Source organism: Papaver somniferum, chromosome 10 (genome assembly GCF_003573695.1).
Source record: "Papaver somniferum cultivar HN1 chromosome 10, ASM357369v1, whole genome shotgun sequence".
Classification (NCBI taxonomy): Eukaryota; Viridiplantae; Streptophyta; class Magnoliopsida; order Ranunculales; family Papaveraceae; genus Papaver; species Papaver somniferum.
Window position 1 is genome coordinate 107,073,716 of NC_039367.1, and position 14,453 is coordinate 107,088,168.

Here is a 14,453-nt window from a genome sequence, read left to right on the forward strand (position 1 = left end):
ATCAGGTTTGGTTCCCTCCCTTATAGACACATTTCTTGATCCGTATCTTTGATAATTTTAGATGAATTTTCGTGTCTTTGCTTCTAGTTGTCCATTGTTTAACATGTATGATATATGGTCAACTGTTGTTCAAGTAAATCAACTGACTTAAGTGTAGCTTATGGAACCTTTTGTCTTATAAAACAATTCTTAACATAGCTCAATAAATGAATTTAGAGAACAAAAAGTAGGTTTGTTCTATTACAGATTTTTTCAGGGAGCAGAGCTTATACCTTGTTACAAAACCTATACATCCCACATATGATGAGCATGATTAGACACTTGTTAAATGGTTGTAGCTACTCAGCAAGCTGAAGAATCTTTAAATGAGAGTAATTTGTGGAATTTTCCGCAATCACTAGTCAGATAGCATTATCTTCTCGTAACACCAACTGCAGTCAGAAATATTTTCCGCAATCACTAGTCAGAAAAATTTTCCGCAATCACTAGTCAGATAGAAACCAGTTAAGGCTGGTGCATCACCAATTGCAGCATTCATATAACCTAAGACACTAGTGATCAGATCTTTACATGAAGGCAAAAAATCCTAAAAAGACTAGAACATAGATTTTAGTCAGCCTAAATGAATTACACAAATTTCTTTAAGTAACACAATAAGTACCAGATAAAGCTCACATTTTCTCAGCCTTCTCCTCTATTATCTTGATGAACTTTTGAGTCAAGTCCCCTGTCAGGTAATTCATCTCATTTATCTCCCAATGCTTTTGGATACAAAACTTGTTGTGATATTACTTGATGTTGGTATTATGACTGAACTTTGAATCAAATCATTCACTATTATGACTGAATCTAACAAGAAATAACTTGTATGCAGATTTATTTGGTGATCTTAGTACTTATTCCATCATCGTAGATGATGATTGAAGAAGAAGGTCAATATGAAGAGCTTTTGATGATGATACTGTTATATGAAGAACAAGGTCACGTGAAGAACATGGAATTGGGCTGGGATTCATCGTCTATTTCAAAAAGAATACAACTCTTTTCTTGAGAATACTTTTGTTTGTACATTTTTTATGGTTATGCTTTTGTTTCTAAATTCATCGTTGGTCTATTAGCAGTACCATGGACCATCATTGCTGTGTTTCGCATGTCCATTGTTAGACATGTTTATACTTGTGGTTGAGGCTCTGTTGAGATGGCAGGAGCAGGCTTGAGCTGTTGCAATGGTAATGTTGGTGCTTGAAGTGGTTTCTGCCATTGGTTACAGGTAAGGAATTATGGAAGCATCTTAGATGGATCTGAAATGGGCACTGTAAAGAAGAAGCAGAAGATGGTGGTTACAAAAGGAGCTGAAATTTTGTATTGCAGGTGATATAGACGGTTATACCCGCCACCCTACCCTACCCGACCCGCCAGAAAATGGGTTGGGTAGGATCTTACCCGTTTAATGGCGGGTAAAAATTTTCTTACCCGCCAGTAAACGGCTAGGGTGGCGGGTATAGGCCATATCCTACCCACCCTACCCGTTGTGCAGCCCTAATCATGTTGTAAACCCTAGAATAAAAAAAACAGTAGAGATCCTCCTTGTAGAGAGTATAAGTCTCCCTTTTATAAATTCTAATTTCCATTTTTTGTCTGTCGACCATAGCCAGCCTTGTAATTCAGTCCAAGCCCGATTGCACCTAGCCCAACCAATTCTGGCAGTCATTCTGATCTACATGCCCATAAAAATTGCTAAGCATGTCAGTCTTGTGGAACTGACAGGCAACTACAGCCTTGATCAACATCCCAGGAACATCAGTTACTAATCCCTCCTGCACCAGTCACTGCACTACCTGCATCAAGCCAGCTGACTGCATACCACTATTAACTCAAGCTACAAACCATTAGCAGTTCCCATCTCTTCTTGTTCTTTCTTGTAGCCTTAGCAGCTAGCAGGACCACCTTCAGAAACTGCACACTTCAATACCACCAGTGCCGATAACTCATTCTAATCTTCACAGTCGCGACACTGTCACAACCATTATGACCATATTTGTGGCTTCACTGTATCAGCAAGAGGTTGCAGTTGCAACCTTTCCATACTCTTCTCAGCATAATCAGTTCAGATCAAGTCCTTCCCTATAACTAGCTCAAACAGCATCCACCAATGTCAATCATCATTTGTGGCCATTCAAATGTCTTTCCCTTCACATTCATACCTAGCATTCATCTATCTGTTCATAACTTATTCATTCAGCTATGGCGACAACATTCAATTGCAGCTGCAATTCCTGCTTCATTCTGAACTACCATTAGCACCAACCATTTCTTGCTCTAGCTACATCAGCACCATACTCTCCCATCGCAACTGCTACTGTAATCTGTACCTGTCCTAGACATTCATCTACTTCAGGCATAAGCATTCATTCCTGCAGTTCAAACCACTAGTACAACTAGACATTTTCATAATCATCAGTGTCTTCAGTTGCAAAGTTGAGCCGCTTCTGTCTCATCACCAACGCCAACTGCAGCTTCTTCAATTCCTCTTCTACCTACCCGTCTCTCTCTGCCTGGCAACAAAATCTACCAGACCAGTGCCTTATTGTTACTTCAAATCATTCTTCTATTACAGCTCAAACACCATTACCTTAAGCTCACTCCCATTTCACTGCAATATCAGTTTCACCTCAAACAAGTCCTTGGATTCAAACACCAACCACCATTTCTTCCTGCCACTTCTGTACCCATTACAGCTGCACAACCAACTCTGCACCTTCCATTACCATGAACTGATGGCAGCAATATCATCTCTGAGGCCTCCTTATCCTCCAACCCAGCATCAGCTCATTCTATGGTTCTTGCAAACTTCATTGCATCGCCTTCTAAGAACAGAAACAACTTCCTCCATCAACTTGTCCACTGCAACCACCTTGTTCACTGCAATTGCAATTGCACCTGCAACTTTCTTTGCATTCTCTGTTCAGTCAATGCATCAAGTCACAACCCCATTCGAACACAACCAGTTGCAACTCCAGTAAGAGCAAATTCAGTCCCTTGTTTCACACCACCAGAAACATCACCAATACCATTTCAGTTCAAGCAGCATCATCTCAGACCCATGGCTACAGCAAAACTCCATCTTCTTTGTAAACATCTGAAATATGTTCTAACCCCAACTGTATTTTCTTCTTGATTTCGATATGAAACTAAACTCAATTGCTTCCCTGTATTGTCAATTCAACCCTAATTGCACTCTAAGGGACCCTACTACAAAGCATTACAGAACCATCATCTTCCTTGTTCTGCTGTAACTACGGCTCTTTCGTCACCTGAGTTCAAACACCAACTCAATCTCTTGTAATTCCACCAGAAACCCATTCATTCACACAAACTCCAAATCCAGAAAACCCCCAATTTCTTCTCAAATTAGTCAGCTAGTTCTTCATTACCCATCTCTGTCATAATCGTCAACCATCTGTTCTTTCCTGTTGATGTCGAAATACCCACTAGCTGCTTGTAGATTCAAATTCCAATTTCAAACCCCATCTGTGTTTCTTTCTTGACTTAAATTTATAGCCAAACCCTTCAAAAATCTTATGAATCCTCTTCCGTTTTTCAACTGAGTTATTGACTGGTCTGAATTTTAAATCTCTTCTGAGCCTTGGTTCTCAGCCATCGAACCTGCCGGCGTTAACCCTTGTTTGCACCGGTCTTGGTCTGTATTGTAAGGAACCAGAATTGTTGTTATGAATCTCAACTCAACGAACATGAGGTCTAATACCCTTGGAAGGTTACTGAACAACCCCAAGAAGAGATACGGGCCGCCCAGTAGTAACCCCTTAACCTGTGACTGGATCCAGATATCACCTGCCTGACCATAATACCTTCTTTTCTTTTACATTTGGGAGATTTCTTTGTCTTTTGCTCCGTACGACTCCAAAATACCTATAAAACTCAAAAGCAAACATAAGATACATAATTTACACGAAAACTCACAAAGAAAGCATAAACAATAGATAAATATCAAGGCGTTTACAACACCTATCAGAGTTCGACCGAGCAGTGCTCTAACACCTTCAAATTCCACAACCGCTCTCCTCACTAAAGATATGGTAATTAAGCACAAGTTCATTTAAGAACTTCCCCCATTTGATGTCATTCCCAAGAGAACAACATGAGCGACCTTACTTTTACGAGAAAAGAAGGATTTCTTTGTACGTTAACAAATCACATGGATTTGTATCCAGTAAACTCGAGTAAATTAACCACAAGAAGATCTTATTGATTAACTTAGCCGGAAATCGCTCAACATAAGAAAACTTACGGAGTAAATACAGTACTTTCACATAATAGTGGATCAGAGTAATATCAATACTGCGAAATTTTCTCAAAAAGTTCATTTTATCTTTTATCAATATTTGCATAAAGACATAATAGACTTAAATTTTTGAGCATATATGAGATAATAACCCAGTTCACGAATGTAAACACATATATATCTCATAAGACATTTGCAATATACAAAACCAATAAGATTAAATACTGCAAGATCATCTTCTAAATAACTTAGAATTTAAATAAATAAATCTAAAAACGTTGCAAGATGAAAAACGTTGGAAATATCTATGTGTAATCACAATAATTGTTATACCAAACCCTAGTTCTCCTTCTTAAACATAAGAATAAATTCTCATAAGAAGTTTCCTAGACAATAAGAATCAGACTTCTTTTATTACTTCGTACCTTTCCATGACTCCATCATAAAAGGTATCATTGATGTCCTTGATTCTCTTAACAGTTTAGACACCATGTTCATGAGTTAGAACTTTCACCTTTCGTTCAACAATGCGAGCAATTTTCCTGGCCTTGATGCAATCAGAGATAAGCTTCTTCTGGTTCCATATCAAGATCTTTTGTTTTTCAAGGATTTTGGTCTGAACATCAATTAGATAATTTATTTGCAGTTGTGGATTTGAAAATTCGACCTTTGAGTCATTTTGAAAATGAATTAAATCCTTGACAGACTCATCAATCCAAGAGTTGTACTCTTTCCTTGCAATCATCTTCTTCAAAACTAGTTCTTAAACCGAGCTGCAACCTTTGATGTCTTCTTCCATATCAAGATCGACCTCTTATTATAGAACTCTTAGGAACAAGAGTACAAGGACGTTCGCGGACCATTTAATGGGCCGACCAGAATCCAAAAAAAATAAGGTATCTGATTTCCAGTTATCTTATAGATCTTCATAGCTCGATAATTAGAAGATTCAAAATAGAGCCTTAAATTAGAGCACATGAGAAACCAACAAGATACATCAGTTACTAGGGGTCAAGGTATGACTCAACATTCGCATCATGAAAATAATTTTTTTATATTATTATTTTACTGAACAGATGAAACACACAACCAGAAGTAATCACATGAACAACTTGAGTATCCCAAAAATGTGATCCCTGCAACTCTCAAGTTAGTTCCAAGGATGGCTTTACCTAGATTAGGTAAGGGAGTGAGACAATATCTCACTACATACATTGAGGGAAGAGTCGTGAATACCTCCAAAGAGTTTGTGCGTTGTTTTCTGTACCTTTCTTCGATTACACCTTATTTCAGGAGATTCACATATTATTTTTTTCTGTGCCTTATTTTTTGTACCTAATACTATGATCATACTATTATGATCATGTCACATCGCTAGAGTATTATACAATATGTACAGTATATACAGCTTCGCAGTTATGTTTTCAATGTAGCACGACTTGAAAGATACGTTAGGAATGAAATAGTTCAAGTCAATATTACTAACCTCAAGTAGAAGGATGATGTCGTCATTCTAGTTCGCTACTTCTTCACATTCTTCAGGTCTTCGGAGTAATACGTGTATGTCTCAACAGTCCTAGACTTTCTAATCTAACCTAAACGAAGTTGACTCTAGTATTTAATCAAGCGACTTTAGATGAATTTTGACACACTAAAATATAACAACCAAACTTGACATACCAACGCCTTGATGAGTTCAACCGAGCTATGATCTAACAGGAAACTCAACTAATAATCCGATCTTATACTCCCGAAGAGCAGCCTAGAAATGTTAGTCACCTCATAACAACCTAACTGATTAACAGAAGAAGTTACTACGGAATCACAAGAGTCTGAGATGAAGAACTATTGTGATTACTTTTTATATCTTACCTATCGGAGTTAAATCTCGAGAAAATCTTAGAGAAGATAAAATTCAATACGATAGAAAAAGTAAGATCAGAATACATAACCACATAGAAAATAGTTGGATCTGGCTTAACTAATCCCAGTCGATCAAGGTTTGTGCACACAATACACAAGATACAAAAACCAATAAGAAATCTTCTTCGTCTTCTAATCTTCTTTAATCTTTAATAACCTGCACAACACCACTTGAATCTCTTGTGATCAATCACGCACAGAACGGAGTTTGTTAACAATGGATTATCATAAAATGTCTTTAGATCTAACAATAGTTCTAATAATCTCGTCGATACTTCGATCTAGTTTGAGTGAATCTTAGAATATTCTCAAGAATAAAAAAACTAGGTGCAATCAAAGTTTCAACAAGCGTTAGTCAATCAAATCAATTGAAAACTAATAACACTGCAATTATCTAGTTTCCCACCAACGGTACTCGTAAAGCTTCTTGATCCCACATAAGTCTTTAAACGAGCGGTTGTAAGAGATTTCACCTAATTAGGATACTTTTCTCTCCGAATAGATGGCTCCACCAGAAACAACAAGAAATGAAGTTTGCCTGGCTCTTAGGATAGTTTGCTAGAAATGTAAACTTAGGTATTTATAGACCAAGGATGTTTGGACATCAAGGAATTTCCAAAACCGAAAATATTCTCAAGATTTGCAATAAATGGAAAAATTCGGTTTTCATAATTCCAATAAATGCTTGTCCAATATTTCCAAAATCTCTCAATAGAAGATCTCCAATTAGTAAATGCACATTACTAATTTTTATTCTTTAGATATATGCATTTAATTGATATTAATTAAAGTATATAAAACCAAAAACCTTAATTAAAATATTCTCAATTTATTTCGGCACAGGATCACCTTGAGTACTATGGAATATCTTTGAACAATAAATGATAAGAGTTACTGCTCGTGTTCAAAGTATGTTGACATCTTTTCACTGTAAATCCTTATTTCATATTTACATGGATTTACATTCTTAGAATCGGTCATAGCACACTTCCAAACAAGTTTAGAATTGGTTTCCATATATTCCAAGACTACTATGTGATTGATCAAATACCAAATCACATACATGGGTTCAATCGGTTCTACCAATCACTAGGATCGGTTATACCTCAATATGGAAATACTTGTGATTGGTCACACATGTCACTAGGATCGGTTACACCAGTTATAATTATCGGTTTCATCTACACATGGTATTTCTTGTGATCGGTCACACCAGTTACCAGGACCGTTTGCACCAGTTACCAGGACTGGTTAATACCAATTACAAGGATCGATTACACATACTCATGATTGGTCACACCAATTACTAGGATCGGTCACACCAATTACAAGGATCGATCATACCATCACATGGTGATTACTTAGGATCAGTTACACCAATTAATAAAAACCAGTCATACCAAATAATAAGTCATGTATTGTGATTAGTTATACAAATATAAATAACGTAAATTAAGATTGGTTCTACCATCTCACACATATTGGTCATTCAAAGATTTGCAATGAATAGACGGACTAATAAGCCTAATGATTTCCCTTTCGATTTATAAAACAAGTTCATGAATGTACTTCCTTTAAGAAAATGTAAAACATTGTTTCCTATGATGTAATCTTCACCATAACCCATTCACATAATCATAACAATATATACAAGATTATGCCGATGTCATATCTACAAAGATCAAAAGATAAGTGTTAGTCTAATTCCCTAATACTATGATTATACTATTATGAACATGTCACGTCACTAGAGTATAATACAATATGTATAGTATATACAGCTTCGCAGTTATGTTTTCAATATAGCACGACTTGAAAGATATGTTGGGAATGAAACAGTTCAAGTCAATATTACTAACCTCAAGTAGAAGGATGATGTCGTCGTTGTAGTTCGCTACTTCTTCACATTCTTCAGGTCTTCGGAGTAATACTTGTATGTCTCAACATTCCTAGACTTTCTAGTCTAACCTAAACGAAGTTGACTCTAGTATTTAATCAAGCGACTTTAGATGAGTTTTGACACACTAAAATATGACAACCAAACTTGACATACCAACGCTTGGTGAGTTCAACCGAGCTATGATCTAACAGGAAACTCAACAAATAATCCGATCTTATACTCCCTAAGAGAATCCTAGAAATATTAGTCACCTCACAATAACCTAACAGATTAACAGAAGAAGTTACTGCGGAATCACAAGAGTCTGAGACGAATAACTATTTTGATTACTTTTTATATATTACCTATCGGAGATAAATATCGAGTAAATGTTAGAGAAGATAAAATTCAATATGACAGAAAAAGTAAGATCAGAATACACAACTACAGAGAAAATAGTTGGATCTGGATTCACGAATCCCAAATGATGTCTTCAAGTAATGGTTTTGGAAAACCTAGGTTAATGGATGGTCGACTCTAGTTTGCAACTAGGACACACGAGCGTGTCAGGATTAGGTTTCCCAGATGCTACAGTTCTCCCTTATATATTCTTTCAAATCAGGGTTGCTTTCAATCAAAGCTAAGATAGCTTAGTAACAAAGCAATTGATATTCACCATTAGATGAACTCCTAATTTAAGATTCAAGCTAACCGTGCTTAGAAACTAAGCAATCAATCTCCATTGTTAGATGGTATTAGCTTGATACACACAAATGAAATATACCTATATTTAGATATGGATGAACCGTACCTAAATGTGTATAACCTGTTGGATCAATAACAGTTAACTGAAGTTAGCCACATGAACACTTATAGTTTAGCCACATTCATCTAACACTTGTATATCAAATATGATGATCAATCAATCATGATAGATAATCAAATGAATCTAAATGTGTTTCAAGAGAGTTGTTCAAATGTTCATCATCTCATAGAAATATATATGAACCATTTGAAACATAATCGGTTTGGTTTGTAATTATACAAAGTACTTATACAAGAACCAATTCATGAACACAATTCCATGGTTTGCAATACAAATTCGCATACCTTATTTCATTGAAATTCCAGGGACTTTAGTTCGCAAACGAACATGAGTTCATGAGTATGAAAAGTCATACTTACCGATTTTATAACCTTACCACGGTGTTCGCAAACAGAGTATGCAAGCCACAGTTCCGGACTTTGGCCTTGTTGTGTCGCTCGGAAATAGAAGACGCGAACCACAATTCCCGACCTAACCTTGTCTAGACGTTCGCAAACAGGATGCGCGAACTACAGTTCCGGACCTTTTCACAAGTAAATTTGTCCGCAAACATGAGTTCCGGACCTGAACTAGAGCTTCACAGTTAGCATACAAAGTATACAACCTGTGTTATATCCAGACATTGGTAGTAGTTCCAAACTCTCATTTAATCATTAAAACATCCTTAAAAGACAACAATGGTAATCTTACACATACCACTACCTTCAAGTAATTTTCAAGTGATTAATCGATCAATACGAAACTTCCCAAGTTAACATCAAATGATTGTCTCACACAAATCATGTAAGATTTTCAAGGTAATTTTCGCATGATCATCTTGACTTAATATTTAGTTTCCAACAAATAAATTGTCTCCCACTAAACTCGTCAAGTAGATGATGAAGTTTAAGCTAAAGCTAAAAGCTTCCAACATGTATTTCGAGAAATATATAAACGAGATAAACTCGGCTCGAAATTTCAATTGTGTATAAGGTATAAGTCTACGTAGCTATACGAATTAGTTTCTTTAGAAGATAGAATAGAATAGACTTCTGAGTGATAGATAAGTTTTAGTCTCCACATACCTTTTGTTGATGAAGTTCCTCCAAGCTCTTCAGTAGATCTTCTTCTTCAATTGGTGAAGACCGTGAAGTTTAAATATCAACTACACACTTCTATCCTAATCTGAGACATAGCTGTAAGTAGACCAGAAATCAAGTATATAGTTTTGATCAACTAAACTTGACAAAAAAGCTTGAGATAGCAATGCTTGCGAGTTTGACCGAGCAGTACTCTAACAATATCTACTTTGAATGCGGAAAAAAAATAACACAGTCACCAAAAGTTTTGTTAACGAGGAAACATCAAACATAGGAAAAACCCTGGACCTAATCTAGATTGAACACGAAACTGTATTGAGACGCTACAGACAATGGCCTACAACCAATTAACTTCGAACCATGTAGTTGAGACCGAATTAAACCCACACAACAATCCAGTTACAATCGCGCTCCTTATGCCTCATGAATCCTAGCAGGACTCCGCGCAATTGATTCCCTTAGCTGACGTCCTTTAAAGCCTAAGAGTTTCTTCAACTCAATTGAAGACTTTAAACCAATCTGCCTCCCAAAGATAAGCCTATATGTTTGATTTCTTTTTTGATCGTTGATCAAGGTGAGAATGGAAATCGATAGCAATATACAAATTCTAGCTAACCTCAAAATTCGGGCTTACGCAACCCGAAGTGCAACCTAGATTATTATTCACCTCACAAGTATTAAACTTATGGAATCAACAAAGTCTTAGACTAAAGGAACTTTGATGATTTCTTTCTATCTTGTTCAAGTGAGCAGCTCAACAATCAAACAAGATCGGGATACTCCAATAGCAGGACCTAGCTTCACGAATCCCTATGAATTATTTGTAGTCGCTAAACCCTAAAAGGATTTTAGGAAGAGGACGACTCTAGTTTTGCAACTACGATACACCAAGAAAAGTAGTGTCGTGATTACTTTTATAGGTATTCAAAGCATAGGTTGCTTTAGGTTTAAGCTAAGATACCTTTGGAACCAAGCGAACAATATCCACCGTTAGATGAATCTTTGAATCTCATTAACATAATCAAGATATACACACTGGTTAGGATGAACCGTAACCAAACATCGTATAAGACCATGCTCATGAATGGCTAGCCGAAGCTAGATAACTGAATTATAAGCTTGAGCATTTTCATATAACACTTAAGATATAACTCGAAAAACAATCATGTGATCAAATATGTCTATATTGTTTTTAGAGATTATTCAAATGCTAATTATCTCGGGAAAATATTTTTATGTGCATATGAATTTAATCGACATGGTAAGTAGGCGTACAAGGTACAAATACTTAACCGGTTCGTGAACAGTTATTTCATGGTACATGTACCGGTATGTAAACCTTAAGACATAACCGAGTTCCGGAGTTTACAGAATTTATTCGGTATGTGTACTGGTGTGGATTTCATTTAAACATAACCGAGTTCCAGAGTCCATAAAACTTTTTTGGTACGTGTACTTGTATGGATATAAAACCAGTTCAGGGAGCAACAATTCTTTTCTAGTACGCGTACTGGTTTGCGTACCAATCCGGATTCACGAATTCATAGACTTTTTAAGGTGTGCATACGAGTATGCGTACCAAAAATGTGTTTGTCGACATGTAGCTACTCCGTTACGTGTAATGAGTACATGTATTACGGCTTCACACTTATAATATTTTTCCTAGTTTGTAAGAGTTGTATATACACTGTCTTGTATCCGAATTTATAGTAGTTCTACATTTCTCTCTAAATCAATTCGAGACATTCCCGAATAACATCAATGACACATACCACTGTTCCAGGCTATTTTCGAATGATAATCTTGAATCATGATTCTGATTCCGAACAATAAATTGTCCTTAACCGAAATTCATCAAGTACGAACAAACGTTTATAAGCTTAGTCATATTTCGAGAACTAATTACCAAGATAAACATGACTCGAATTTCTTGATATGCTTGCAATAGTCTAATTAGTTATGCGACATCGTCTCATAGATATAAAGGTGCACTACACCAAATCAGGCATTTTGTTACACTAATATGTGTGACTTCTTTTTTAATGTTACACTTATAAGTGTAATAAATATGGTGTTTTTCTTTTGTTACACATTAATGGTCACACTAAAATGTGTGTCAAGTATATTACACATATTAGTGTAACATATTCGGCAGTATTTAAAAAAATCGTTTATTTTAATTTCATCCCAATTTTAGATGCATCCGTCTACCAATCACACGCTGCAACCAGAAACGTTATTGGAAATCAACATCCATAGCAGTATGATAACATAGTATTGACATAAAATTAATAAATTGAAATTTTTTTCAATATTAACTAATATCACGCACTGGTAAAAATTACCCAAAATAGAACTAACAAATAGTCCTGAAAAATCATCATATGTTTGCTTGGAATCGATAATAATCTACTAATCTCTAACATAGTAAACTAAGTCTAATCTATAAATTGCGATTTCTTATTATTTCTTATCATCCTACCTCCACCAATATAAGCAGATAACTTATAGTATCATCAGCACCTTAAGGAGGGACCCAGATTAGTGCGAAATCATTATAGACGCTTCCGGTGGAAACCTTTCTCTCGTTCTTTTAGACAAGTATGTGATGATACACTCCACCTTCTAAACCTTTCACCACATCCAATCGCCAATATCCCTTCCCAGTCCAATTAATTTACATTCAGTTCTGCAGATTTCACGTAATCGAAAATGTTGAAAGATTGTGCATCCGATACGGGATCCAGATTCCTGGTAAAAGAGTGATCCGATGGATTCAAATCAAGGTTAGGACTACAAAATCATTGAAGATTGGTCATTCGGTTGTCAGATGATCTCTGGATACATTTTGTGTTATAACCTGTAATGCAGCAAGTTCATAATGAATATAAAGTCATTATACGTGATGTATAAAATTTGTCCTGATTTGCTTGACATTACCATCTCTATCTTTAATCATCTCTTACAATCCTAAAAGGTAACATGATATCGGTTATGAAAGTTTAAGTAAAAGCTTAACATTACCTACATATTTTCCGCTGCAGATGGATGAACATGACCATCGCGTTTTCCATGCCCCTTTATCCAGGCGTATCTGTAATTTCCCCCATCCTCTTTGGCCAGCACGTTACAATCCAAAATTATGCCTATTACTCAAGTAGAAATGTTTATGAAAAACTAATTTATTAAATACAGAATGATACATATATTCAAGACATTCCACACGTCCTCCTACCGGGATAAGCCTCCAATCTGCATAACTTCATGGGAAACGCAATCATAATTTGAGACCTTTTTATTTTTCACATATTAAATAATTCTACTGATACATAAGAAAATAATTTTTTTTAGTACTTGAATTTTTATACTTTTTAGCGTGACATAATTAATAAAACATAAAATAAAATAAAATTGGGATACACTGTTACACTTTTCATCAATGTCACACAAATTTGTGTAACAAGCATTATCACACTCATTAGTGTAACAATTCAGTATTACAAATTACTGAATTTGGTGTAGTGGTGAATATAACTTGAGAAATAGGTGGTTCAGTCTTCACTTACCTTTTGTTGAATAAGTTCTCCCAAAGATTCGGTTAATCTTCGCCTTCAAACGGTAGAATGCAATGATGACTGCCGTGATGTCCGTTTCTCAATTACACTTTTATCCTAATCCGAGACTTAACTAATTGTAGACTAGAAATCAAGATATAGTTTTGACAACAAGCTTGAGATAGAAACACTTGTGAGTTCGACCGACAAATGCTCTAACACAAAACCGATATAATCTTTTGTATAGGTGTATCGGACCCGCCAGATACGATACTGATACGCGACATTAACTACCTTGACCTCTACCTCTTTTCAATCAGTATATATGAGACAATGTGTCCGTGAACCTGATTGTCAAGAAGAGTACTTGGATGATCTCAAAAATAAATATCCAAGATCAATCTAGTCATATCCAAATAATCCAATCAGAATTCTTCCAAGTAATTAAACTCGTTATCTATCTTTCAAGATATGAATTCTACAAGAACGAGTCTCTTAATTGATCACTATTAGATGGACGTATATACTTAGATTGAATACGTACAACTTGGTAAATCCAATTATAAAGATAAACAATATATTGCGGAAATGGAAAAACACAAGAAACCATAAATTTTGTTAACTGGGAAACCGCAACTGCAGAAAATCCGCGGGACCCCGTTCAGATTTGAACACTGAGATGTATTAACCAATTACAGACACTAGCCAACTATCATACTTCGAGTGGAATGTATATGAGACCGAATCAAACACTCCAAGCGATTCAGTTACAGCTATGCCTCTTACGTTTCTTGAACCTCGCAAGGCTCTACGCACTTGATTCCCTTAGATGACGTCCTCTACAGCCTAAGAGTTGCTTCAGTTGTAGTGAAGGCTTTCGATACCAATC